The sequence below is a fragment of the Kogia breviceps genome, chromosome 4 (genome assembly GCF_026419965.1).
Source record: "Kogia breviceps isolate mKogBre1 chromosome 4, mKogBre1 haplotype 1, whole genome shotgun sequence".
Taxonomy (NCBI): Eukaryota; Metazoa; Chordata; class Mammalia; order Artiodactyla; family Physeteridae; genus Kogia; species Kogia breviceps.
This window is the reverse complement of record NC_081313.1, coordinates 156129658-156143373: the sequence shown is the minus strand read 5'-3', so window position 1 is coordinate 156143373 and position 13716 is coordinate 156129658. Positions and strand designations below refer to the sequence as shown.

Genomic DNA, 13716 nt, shown 5'->3' with positions numbered 1-13716 from the left:
TGTGGTCAGATGGTTTTATTTTTCAAGAGAAATTGGAAAACCATATTTTTATGTAGAATCTCACAATTTTATATGTGCATTTAAATTTTAAAGAAAGATACTGCATGGACTAAATGGACACATCTGAGAACTGTGTATAGTCTAGAGGTCACACATTTGTGAGCTGGCTTTGGTCCCAGAGTTCTGTCTCTTCCTTGGCTTGATCTCAAGTGTGGGCTGTCAGTTACTTCTTTCAAATTTTGCTGTTGGGTAGGGCTATGTTTGTGGGCTTGGGTGCTATAGAGATGGGTGATAGAGGGATGGGGGAAGGAAGGGCAAAGGCCATAACTGATGCCTGCCCTCAAGGCAGGACATCTGCAAGACCACAAACCTCTACCCTGCAGGATAAACTTTCTCTTTTTATACTGCACGTGATTTTACTAAAAGGGTCACTGTCACTTTCTCCACTAACAGAGGCCCCCTTCTCTTATCCATGCATCACTATGGTTCAGGCTCTAAGAATGGGAGTGAGGAGAATCTATCCTTCCAAATAGCCATGAGGCTAGGAAGTTGGATGCAACCTCCTAGGAAGTCGCCATCCTATATGACTTCATTAGTGCTGTGGACACAAATTTTATCTGGGAGCAAGCCTCCTCAGTCCCATTTAGCCCAATAAGTGCCAGTGCTTTTCAGCAAAAGAAAAAAAAAATCCCATGGAAAATCCAAAGACATTGTCTGTAGAAAGAGGCTTGCATTGAAGTATCATTCCTCTTCCATGCTAAGAACATTTTGGGGGACGGGGGGTAAGTTCAAACACATACCCCTAGAGAAGGCTATGGACATTTTAGACCCTTGCTAAACTAGCCTGGGGACTCTGCTCCCCCAGGGCAAGTCCAGAGTCCTTGGGTCCCTGCATGTCCCAGGAAGGTGGCTTAATTTAAGTCTACAGGTTATAAAACTGGAAATCTTCATGTTTTCCTCTAGGTCATTAAATTAAAAAGTTTCCAGGGCACCTCTGTTGAAAGGCATCAGAGAAGAGCTAACATGGAATTCATGCAGTGCACTGTACACAGCCCAGTGATGCCCTTCGATGACAGGAGACGATGAGTCACCCCCAGATTCAGGGATTGAGAAGAAATGTCAATGAAGCCATGAATAACAGGTGCTGTACTGACACCTAAGAAGGTTAAGGGCAGGAATTAGTTGGCAGGAAAGAAAACAGTATGTGGGGGAGGCCAGCTACAGTCCTACAGAGCTTCTGTAGCTCACTGCCCTCTGATTGGGTAGTCAAGAAAAAGAGAATTTCTTTCATTTTATGGATTAAAGACCTAAATGTAAGGCCAGACACTATAAAACTCTTAGAGGAAAACACAGGCAGAACACTCTATGACATAAATCACAGAAAGATCCTTTTTGACCCACCTCCTAGAGAAATGGAAATAAAAACAAAAATAAACAAATGGGACCTAATGAAACTTAAAAGCTTTTGCACAGCAAAGGAAACCATAAACAAGATGAAAAGACAGGGGCTTCCCTGGTGGCGCAGTGGTTGAGAGTCCGCCTGCCGATGCAGGGGACGTGGGTTCGTGCCCTGGTCCGGGAAGATCCCACATGCCGCGGAGCAACCAAGCCTGTGAGCCACAACTACTGAGCCTGTGCGTCTGGAGCCTGTGCTCCGCAACAAGAGAGGCCGCGATAGTGAGAGGCCCGCGCACCGCGATGAAGACTGGCCCCCGCTTGCCACAACCAGAGAAAGCCCTCACACAGAAACGAAGACCCAACACAGCCAAAAATAAATAAATTTTTAAAAAAAGATGAAAAGACCACACTCAGAATGGGAGAAAATATTTGCAAATGAAGCAACTGACAAAGGATTAATCTCCAAAATATACAAGCAGCTCATGCAGCTCAATATCAAAAAAACAAACACCCCAATCCAAAAATGGGCAGAACTAAATAGACATTTGTCCAAAGAAGACATACAGATTGCCAACAAACACATGAAAGGATGCTCCACATCACTAATCATTAGAGAAATGCAAATCAAAACTACAATGAGGTATCACCTCACACCAGTCAGAATGGCCATCATCAAAAAATCTACCAACAATAAATGCAGGAGAGGGTGTGGAGAAAAGGGAAACTGATTGCACTGTTGGTGGCAATGTAAATTGACACAGCCACTATGGAGAACAGTATGGAGGTTCCTTAAAAAACTAAAAACAGAACTACCATATGACCCAGCAATCTTACTACTGGGCATATACCCTGAGAAAATTGTAATTCAAAGAGAGTCATGTACCACAATGTTCACTGCAGCTCTATTTACAATAGCCAGGACATGGAAGCAACCTAAGTGTACACTGGCAACTGAATGGATAAAGAAGATGCGGCACATATATACAATGGAATATTACTCAGCCATAAGAAGAAATGAAATTGAGTTATTTGTAGTGAGGTGGATGGACCTAGAGTTTGTCATACAGAGTGAAGTAAGTCAGAAAGAAAAAAACAAATACCATGTGCTAACACATATATATGGAATCTTAAAAAAAAAAACCAAAAAATGGTTCTGATGAACCGAGGGGCAGGACAGGAATAAAGATGCAGACGTAGAGAATGGACTTGAGGACACAGGGAGGGGGATGGGTAAACTGGGACGAAGTGAGCGAGTGGCATGGACTTATATACACTACCAAATGTGAAATGGATAGCTAGTGGGAAGCAGCCACATAGCACAGGGAGATCAGCTTGGTGCTTTGTGACCACCTAGAGGGGTGGGATAGGGAGGGTGGGAGGGAGACGCAAGAGGGAAGAGATGTGGGAACATGTGTATATGTATAACTAATTCACTTTGTTGTAAAGCAGAAACTAACACAACATTGTAAAGCAATTATACTCCAATAAAGATGTTAAAAAAAAAGAATTTCTTTCATTTTAAAGGAAAAATATGGGGGTGTTGGAGACAGGAGTCCTTCTTCAAGGGCAGAGAGGTGACTTGATGTCTTCTAGAATCCCCTTCATCATGGCCGAGAGGGGTGGCAGTCAGAAATCAGTGAATTTAAGCACTTCTCCAAGCGTTCTGGGTTCTTCAGAAGGAATATTCTGCAGAAAGGCAGAGCCCAACTTTGAATACTTCCAGATAGACCTTAACACGCAGAAGTGTTAAGCAACATTAGGATGGGTTTCAGTCCCTGCCTTCAAGACAGTAAGGGGTTCAGAAGACATTTCCTACTCTCTGTATAAGAAACAAGAGGTGAGGTTAAAGAGCTGGGGGCTGTGTTTACACAGTTCTAATCAAATGCTTTTCTGGTGATTCATTGTAGGTGGACCAGCAAAGGATGAACATCAAGAAAATGACCAAATTCCTCACCATCTGAGAGCATCTCCAGTTGCCTGTCAGTCTAAATTAATCAGAACAATTTCAGTGAGTGCAGCTTTAGAAGCCTGTAGAATGTCTAAGACGAAAGTAGGTGACACCACCCCTACTGCTTCCACTATAATGGATACTGCTGCACCATCGGCTAGTATGTGTAGATTGAGGGGTTATGAGCAAAAGTGAGAACATTAATCACAACAGCGCATCACAGTTTGGGTTCTCTAGAAGCAGGTATTGAGACAGGGTTTGTTGTTTGGAACCAACGCCTGTGGAAAGGAGAAGACTCAGGACTGGGTAGTGGGAGAAGTGGAACTGTGATGTACATTTGTGTTCTTTGGCCGCAGTGGGTCCAAAAGACCCAGCCTTTATCAGTTATTGGACATGGGCTGCCAGGGAAGGGCAGAGACTTGGGCAAGGTGAGACAGCTCTGCTTGAGCTGATAGCATTCACAGCAGCAGGCATGGCAAGTCCTTCCTTGAAGGGAGATCTGAGCGGTACATCTCTGTGTCCTTCACAAAATACAAATCTCAAACCCAGAGAAGGTCCTCTTGCGGATGTGATAGCCCTGAAACAGCCTCTCAGAACCCCAAGCTATACCTTTTTTTTTTTTTTTTTTTTTTTTTTTGTGGTACGTGGGCCACTCACTGTTGTGGCCTCTCCCGTCACGGAGCACAGGCTCTGGACGCGCAGGCTCAGCAGCCATGGCTCACGGGCCCAGCCGCTCAGCGGCATATGGTATCTTCCCGGACCGGGGCACGAACCCATGTCCACTGCATTGGCAGGTGGATTCTCAACCACTGCGCCACCAGGGAAGCCCCCAAGCTATCTCTTGACCAAGGCAGTTGGAAAAAGCAATTGAAATGTCCACGATGGTAGGGAAAGTAGAACACGGCAAGAACTCAGGTTTTGAATTCAGACAGACCTGGATTCATACACTTTTAGTAATACTTACTAGCTGTATGACTCTGGGCAGTTCATAACCTTTGCTGAGCTCCATGACCTGCTCTGTAAAATGGGGATAATAATATGTACTGGTCCTGGGCCTATGTGTACTCATATCCATGCCTTTCCCTCCCTCCTCTATTCTGTGTCACAGGGAGCTGATTTCTGCAATCTCTTGTTCCCAGGCTCCTGTGTCAGCTGGCTTCTAGCTGGGTTTGGACAATGGTGGGAGATCTGGGGGCAAGAAGGGGCTAGCCAGTGCATTTCTCCCACTCCCATCAGCTTCAGGTGGTGTCTCCTGCAGCAGCTGCGTCTTCCCAGAAGGAGCCTGTATCAACACTATCACACTTTCAGGGTGATGCGTATAGGTTTTAATAATGTTGAGGAGTCAGTGCCTTAATAAAGATTGTTTTAATTAATTAACCATCAATCATGTAGAGGATCGGATATGGCATGGGAATTTTGATTAGGGCATGGAAATGCAGACACTGAAGTATGTCGAGGCTTCTTGAACTGCAGGGATCCCACTGAGTACTTAAAGTAAGAAGAGGGTTGCAGGGTGTCAGATAGTGGCAGTGAGGCAGAGGAGGGGACCCTACAGTACCAGGTGTTTAAACCGTTGTTGAAGTCAATGTTGCTAGTATCACAACTCCACAAAGAACTAAACCCTCAAAGACATTTGAAATCAGCATACAAAGCCTGTCAAAATGAAGCTTCAATCCACTTTTTTTTAACATCTTTATTGGAGTATAATTGCTTTACAATGGTGTGTTAGTTTCTGCTTTATAACAAAGTGAATCAGTTATACATATATCCCCGTATCTCCTCCCTCTTGCATCTCCCTCCCTTCCACCCGCCCTATCCCACCCCTCTAGGTGGTCACAAAGCACCGAGCTGATCTCCCTGTGCTATGCGGCTGCTTCCCACTAGCTCTCTATTTTACGTTTGGTAGTGTATATATGTCCATGCCACTCTCTCACTTCGTCCCAGCCTACCCTTCCCCCTCCCTGTGTCCTCAAGTCCATTCTCTACATTTGTGTCATTATTCCTGTCCTGATCCTAGGTTCTTCATGATCATTGTTTGTGGAGAAAAGGGAACCCTCTTGCACTGTTGGTGGGAATGTAGATTGATACAGCCACTATGGAGAAGAGTATGGAGGTTCCTTAAAAAACTAAAAATAGAACTACCATATGACCCAGCAATCTCACTACTGGGCATATACCCTGAGAAAACCATAATTCAAAAAGAGTCATGTTCAAAAAAAAAAAAAAAAGAAAAGAAAAACACACACACACACACACACACACACAAAAAAAAGAGTCATGTTCCACAATGTTCATTGCAGCTCTATTTACAACAGCCAGGACATGGAAGAAACCTAATGTCCACTGACAGATGAATGGATAAAGAAGAGGTGGCACATATATACAATGGAATATTACTCAGCCATAAGAAGAAACAAAATTGAGTTATTTGTAGTGAGGTGGATGGACCTAGAGTCTGTCATACAGAGTGAAGTAAGTCAGAAACAGAAAAACAAATACCACCATATTCTAACACATGTATATGGAATCAATCCACTTTTATTACTCTTTTTCTTGAACCTGGTGGTGGGTTGAGTGGTAGCCCCCAAAGATATGTCCGAGTTCTAGCCCCAAGTACCTATGCATGTAATCTTATCTGGAAATGAAGTTTTTGAAGATGCTAATTAAGTTAAGGATCTCAAGGTGAGATTATCCTAGATTTAGAGTGAGCCCTAAATCCAGTAACTTTTTTAAAAAAATAAATTTATTTATTTATTTTATTTTTTTTTGGCTGCGTTGGGTCTTTGCTGCTGCGCACAGGCTTTGTCTAGTTACGGCAAGTGGGGGTTACTCTTTGTTGAGGTGCACAGGCTTCCCATTGCGGTGGCTTCTCTTGTTGCGGAGCATGGGCTCTAGGCATGCGGGCTTCAGTAGTCATGGCTCGCGGGCTCTAAAGTGCAGGCTCAGTAGTTATGGTGCACGGGCTTAGTTGCTCCGTGGCATGAGGGATCTTCCCAGACCAGGGCTCGAAAACGTGTCCCCTACATTGGCAGGCGGATTCTTAACCACTGTGCCACCAGGGAAGTCCCTCCAATGCCTTTTTAAGAAAAGTGAGAGAGAAGACTGAGGCACAGAGACACAGGGAAGATGGCCAGATGAAGACAGAGGCAGAGATGGGAGCTCTGCTGCCACAAGCCAAGGAATGCCAGAGCTACCAGAGGCTGGAAGAGGCAAAGAAGGAAATCTCCCCTAGAGTCTCCGGAGGAAGTATGGTCCTGTTGACAGCTTGATTTCAGACTTCTGCCTTCCAGAACTGTGAGAGAAGAAATTCCTGTTGTTCCAAGCCACTCAGTGTGTGGTAGTTTGCTATGGCAGCCCTAGGAAACTAATACAGACCCCAACTTTCAGCTATATTGTGTAAGTAAGCTACTTCCTGAAAGCACAATCCTTTGCTGACCTCAGGTCTTTGATTATGTTACATTGGACACACATCATTTCTATATAATGTATGCAAATCTAAGTATTTGGCAAAAAATAAGAGATAGGCTAATTGATAGATTTATAGAGAGAGGCAGAAAGTAAGAGTGAACTAATAGTTAAGCTACTGGGGCAGCTCTGCCCCTTTCCACATGGGAGGTGGTGAGTGCCACCCTGAAGGATGCAGGAGATTTGGCAATGACTGCTTCTCTGCTCCCCCGTGGACCCCACACTATGTGTGACCTCAGCATTTACGAATTCATATTTTTCACCCAACATGTGTGTATGTATGTACGTGTGGATGGATGGATGGATAGACTGATGAGTTTATAGACCCAGAGAAAAATCATATGGGAACTAATAGGCAAAGAAAAGAGAGCTTGCTTACACTGACTAATGTGAGGCTTGATATACAAATTGGGACTCAGACGAATAAGTAACTTTACAGCCTAGCATATAGCTGGTTTGCATTCTTTGCTGACTTAAAATAAGGCCAGGCATTGGGGCACCCCTTTAAACTACTGGTGCTGGGATATGTCTCTATTGTAACAGCTTCTCAAAGAATTCTTCCCTGCACTTCCCAGTCTAAACAAGTTCCCGTCTCTTCTATCATATGCTATCATAGCATCTTCCTTTTCCCCTTCATAGCAATTGTCATAGTTTGAAACTATATATTTTTTGACTTTTTGTCTAATATCTTTTATACCCTACTGGAAGACTTTACACTCTTGAAAGGTAGGATTCATGTCTTTTTTCTTAACCGTGGTGATTTAATGTCTAGCTCAATGCCTGACATGTACTACTACTGCTACCAATGTTTGCTATTAATTGACTGTGTATTATGTGTCAGACACTGTTCAAAAGTGCTTTACACAAATTATCTCTTTTCATCTTTACAGCAACTCTATAAGCAGGAACTATTACTATTCCCATCTTATAGATGAGGAAACTGAGATATAGAGAAGTTAACTTGCCCTAAGTCTCATAGATAGGAAGTGGCAGAGTTGAGATTTAAACCCAGCCACGATGGTCCTAAAGTCAGGACCAGTCACTAAATATTTGTTGGATAAATGAATGAACCATGATAAATATGACTGTGTATGGTGCAACTTTGGGACTCAGAACTGGGATGACATGTATACATCTTCTGGGCTAACCTCTTAGACCCTGTGGAAATGTCTCCTACAGCTACACTGAGAATTCGTTCTCCAGATCCTTCTGAAACACATCTGGTAATGGGGACTTGCTAACTTTTCTAATTGGGCAACTCTAACTATGGGGATGCTCTTCCTTACATGAAGCTGAAATTCAGTTCCATGGAACTTCTACCTGTGGATACTTGTTCTGCCCTCAGCAGTTTAAAAGAATTTTAGTCCCTCCCACATAGCTCTAATAGGAATTTCTAATTAGGTGACAGCTTCTGACCCAGCAATAGCTCCAGCTTCTGGCCAAACCATAGTGTATTGGTATCTCTATTAAACTGTGGTGTCCATGTCTGGATACAAGGCTTCCCAGGCATGCTAAGTACAGGGTGGGATTATTTATCTTTGTATTCCTGGGGATTAATGAGCTGCTTGTTGAACTGAAATTGAGTGATTTCATAATGGTAATAAAAATCCTTTTATTTTATAGTTGAAAAGTTACACAACATTTCTGCATGCTCGATTTCAGTTGATTTTCTATACAATATAACATTTGATCTCCATTACCTTTTTGATCAGAGGTTTAAGGATATTAGCTTTATAAGCAGTGTGAGAGGTGCTCTGAGGTCCAGAGAGAATGAGTGGCTTCCTTAGGGTCAAACTAGTAATAAAATTAAGATTCCTTCTAAAATTGTATTTTCTGGAAGCTATGTCCTCTGGCCTTATGATCTCCCATAAATCTGGTGGATTTCCCCAGCTCTGGTTCTTTTCAATATGTCAACTGCGCTCAAAATTGTATTGGCAATTAGCCTCCTGTCACTGGAGGTGTACAAACTGATAATCAGATGACTTTTGGGCAGGGATATTGTACCTACAGCAACAGCTGACACATTTAATGAATATTAGTCTAAATGACATTTCAGGTAATGTAATGTCCAGTCTTATACTTCTATGCCACCCACAGATGGCATAGGAGTCAGAGAGAATTTTAGCCATAAAACTTTGAAGAGTTCTACCAACCACATCATTTCTGAACATAGCAGCATTGCTTCTTACTCCCAGTTGGAGCCAAGATCATCATCCTTCAAGAAGGAAACACTGCCAGAAACATACAGCTTTTTAACACTGATTACCAACTCCTTGTGGGAACTTCCCAAGACCATTTGTTCAAATCCTACTTATTTTTCATGCCTCCTTCAACTTCTACCTACTCTGACTAGTCTTTCTCAATCCTTTGAACTAGAATGAAACTTTCCCTCCCACATACGAACTTAGCACCTTGTATCACTCCTATAAAACTTATTCAAGTCTGCCTTATATTATGTATGTTTTCCTGTTTCATTCAGGAATCAGTATTGATTTATATTTTTGCCCTCCATTTATAATTATTTTTTATTTATTTTTAAACATCTTTATTGGAGTATAATTGCTTTACAATTGTGTGTTAGTTTCTGCTTTATAGCAAAGTGAATCAGTTATACATATACATATGTTCCCATATCTCTTCCCTCTTGTGTCTCTCTCCCTCCCACCCTCCCTATCCCACCCCTCTAGGTGGTCACAAAGCACTGAGCTGATCTCCCTGTGCTATGCGGCTGCTTCCCACTAGCTATCTATTTTACGTTTGGTAGTGTATATATGTCCATGACACTCTCTCACTTTGTCACAGCTTCCCCTTCCCCTTTCCCATATCCTCAAGTCCATTCTCTAGTAGGTCTGTGTCTTTATTCCCATCTTACCCTTAGGTTCTTCATGACCTTTTTTTTTTCTTAGATTCCATATATATGTGTTAGCATATGGTATTTGTTTTTCTCTTTCTGACTTACTTCACTCTACATGACAGACTTTAGGTCCACACCTCACTACAAATAACTCAATTTCGTTTCTTCTTATGGCTGAGTAATATTCCATTGTATATATGTGCCACCTCTTCTTTATCCATTCATCTGTCAATGGACATTAGGTTTCTTCCATGTCCTGGCTATTGTAAATAGAGCTGCAATGAACATTGTGGAACATGACTCTTTTTGAATTATGGTTTTCTCAGGGTATATGCACAGTAGTGGGATTCTGGGTCGTACGGTAGTTCTATTTTTAGTTTTTTAAGGAACCTCCGTACTGTTCTCCATAGTGGCTGTATCAATCTACATTCCCACCAACAGTGCAAGAGGGTTCCCTCTTCTCCACACCCTCTCCAGCATGTATTGTTTCTAGATTTTTTGATGATGGCCATTCTGACCAGTGTGAGATGATATCTCATTGTAGTTTTGATTTGCATTTCTCTAATGATTAATGATGTTGAGCATTCTTTCATGTGTTTGTTGGCAATCTGTGTATCTTCTTTGGAGAAATGTCTATTTAAGTCTTCTGCCCATTTTTGGATTGGGTTGTTTGTTTTTTTCTTATTGAGCTGCATGAGCTGCTTGTAAATTTTGGAGATTAACCCATTTATTTTTATTGTTAGCCATATGCCAAGCTGAGCACTTTACGTGTTTTGCCTTTTCTTTCTTTATTTCATTTACTCTTTGCAATGACACTATGAGGTAAATGTTTATGACAACATCATTTAACAGAATAGGAAACTGAAGTTTGGACACTGTCATTTTCCAAAGATTATATAGTAAGCTTATGCCAGAGATTAGCTTATGAGTTCTTGAAGGACAGAGCCATGATTCTTTATTCTTCCCAGTCCCCAGCATAGTGTTTTGTACACAGTAGGTGTTTAATGATTTTTCTTTCTGTTGCTTATTGCACAGACCCAGAAAACCTCATACCACACTCAGGGTAGAGAAAGCATGTGGTGCAAGAGAATTAAAGCCAGGTGGATAGGCAGGGCATTGGATTGAGGTGAAAGCAAATCTTAGGTTTGCGTTGAGAAACTATATTACAATAGGAACTCTCTGCCACCTTTCATCATGTGGCCACAGGAAATACTGAAAAAAAGGGCAGTTGTCTACAGTTTTGATTTTAGTCTTGGGTGGAATGAAAGACAGGAAATTCTTATTATCTTAGCAGTTGGTCTGAGAATTCTTTCTAAGGAGAGATTCACCTTGCTAACCCTTGATAAATCCTCCTACAGTAGAAACTGGGACTCTGGATATATAGTATACTGTGCCTGAGCAAAGAGGAAGGACATATTTGTTGCTCTGGAAAGGAAGTGGGAAATATGAGAGGGGGCGGGTAATAGAATCAGCAAGATGGTGAATCAGCTGTGCTGGGTTGTGCATGACGTAACTACCCTCCATAACTGTCTGATGTTCAGTCAGTTCTTAGAAGCTTAGCAAATCGTTTGTACATATTTCTCTTAGAAAATGGGGAAAAGACTGTGCCTTGGGACATGGGAGTAGAATGGAGACAGTGAATCCAGTTTAAGATTCTCAGCATTAGGAAAAAGCCAAGATCTTAAGGATGGTTTAAGGCTTTCCCATGCTGTGGAACTGGGGGTTTAAGGCAATGTCACTGAGATCTCAAAAGTTTTTGGGGGCAAGTGTCTGTCATTTGGTAACATAGCCACAAGTGGTCACATGACTAATTTGAATTCAACTGGACAAACAGTAAATAGACGGTTTTTGAGGACTAACCCAAAGCCAGGCACTGTGCCAGACTGGACATCTTCTCTGGACTAACTGGGAGAAACTGTAAACTTGACCTCTGGGAATGCTTCCCTCAGTTGTTCTGCTGAGAATTCTTTCTCAGTTCTGCTGGTCACGCATTGGTTCCTAAGGTAATTAACCCAGATTATTCTTCTAAGAGGCAGGACCTCAGTCTGGGAGCTTTCTTTCCCTCACTTTTTCCCATCAAACTGTGTCAATTTACAAAAAGCTACAGGACTTTTTGAGAGTGTTCTGAACTTAGACTTGGGAGACCTAGGAGGAAATCTCTGCTCCAGAACTTTCCAGCTGCTTGACTTAGGGCAAAGCATTTCACTTTGGGGAGTTGTATTCGTTTTAACTTGTCTCCCTATAATGATTTTTACGTGTCTGTCACACAATATACTGTGAGTGGCTCAAAGGCAAGCAGTGTTATCTTGTCTGTATTCTTAGCACCCTAGAATAGTGCTTGACAGTCAGTAATGTTTGTTGTAGAAATGAATTAATGGGGTGGACTTCCCTGGTGGTCCAGTGGTTAAGACTCCATGCTCCCAATGCAAGGGGCCCAGGTTCGATCCCTGGTCAGGGAACTAGATCCCGCATGCCACAACTAAGACCCAGTACAGCCAAATAAATAAATGAATTTAAAAAAATAAGAAATGAATTAATGAATGAGCACATACCTGTCCTTGCTACTTCTGTGAAGCTTGAATGAGTTAATGAATATGAAAGAGGTTAAAAAAAACCCCATAATTTACTTGTTTATTAGAAATCTCATCACAGCTAGCTGCTACATTTGAAATTATAAAACTAAGCCAGTTTATTTAAGGCATTAATATTTGAGAGTCAGCTTTATGGGTTACCTCTGCTGGGGGCTACTTGTGTCTTTGTATGTGGGTTTTGGGGAAGAGTATATTTTACAAAGGGAATTTAATTAACTCCTAGTGATTTTGGAAAGCCATAATGGGCATACTGAAAAAGATTTTTTGGACCAACAGGGGGCTTTCTTAGTTTCTTCAAGAAGGAAATAAAATCTGCCAGCTTCAATTGTCCCCACAAATGCCGCTACTACAGCATCTTTTCTAAGATTCCTGGAAAAATGCAGTACAGTTGTGACAGGCTATATCTTTAACTCAGCCTCCATTTAAAATGAAGCATAAGAAGCCCAAAACAAATGACCAAGCCACACAGCGAGCGACTGCGAGAATTAGTGATCATTGTGAGTTAAACGAACCATAGAAATTACGTTTTTATATGGGTTTCATGCAAAAACTTCTCCCCTTTCATTTTAAGTTGCATCTGTTTTGCACAAGTGATTTTTTTTTTTTTTTTTTTTTGTGGTATGTGTGCCTCTCACCATTGTGGCCTCTCCTGTTGTGGAGCACAGGCTCCGGACACGCAGGCTCAGCGGCCATGGCTCACAGGCTCAGCCGCTCCGCAGCATGTGGGATCTTCCCGGACCGGGGCACGAACCCGTGTTCCCTGCATCGGCAGGCAGACTCTCAACCACTGCGCCACCAGGGAAGCCCCACAAGTGATTTTTTTTTTTTTTCCGGAGCACCATTATGATTTATGACGTTCTGACGCTGCATCCCACAAGATTACATAAGTAACAGAGAAAAACAAGAGATTAAGCCAAACTTAAAAAAAAAACAAAAACAAACAATTTAAAAAAGTAGATTTCGGGCCTCCCTGGTGGCGCAGTGGTTGAGAGTCTGCCTGCCGATGCAGGGGACACGGGTTCGTGCCCTGGTCCGGGAAGATCGCACGTGCCGCGGAGCGGCTGGGCCCGTGAGCCATGGCCGCTGAGCCTGCGCGTCCGGAACCTGTGCTCCACAATGGGAGAGGCCACAATGGTGAGAGGCCCGCGTACCACCAAAAAAAAAAAAAAAAAGTAGATTTCATCTTGGCTTCAGTCAGGTAACAGTTTTCTACTCACTGAAAGTGCCCAGTCATTCCAAAGTGTACCTCATTTATGCTAGGATCCCCTAAATTTCCTCTCACTGTGGCCAGCACACTACTGTCAACTTTATGTTTGGCCCCCAGCGATGTCCTGGAATGTCCAACTGCCCCGATTCCTTCCCTTCTTCCCCAAAGTGAACCTGGCAGTTGGATTGTATAAACGGCCTCATTAGTTTGGTTGATGAGTCAACAAAAACATTGATGGGAGTAATATCTACCA

General features: G+C 42.4%; 1 non-coding gene across 1 annotated transcript; it reads left to right on the top strand.

The window, feature by feature from the left end:
- The first annotated feature begins 12051 nt into the window (after positions 1-12051).
- On the top strand, positions 12052-12124 carry TRNAW-CCA (transfer RNA tryptophan (anticodon CCA)). The gene has a single exon. It is a non-coding gene; the product is annotated as a tRNA-Trp (tRNA).
- Positions 12125-13716: the final 1592 nt, after the last annotated feature.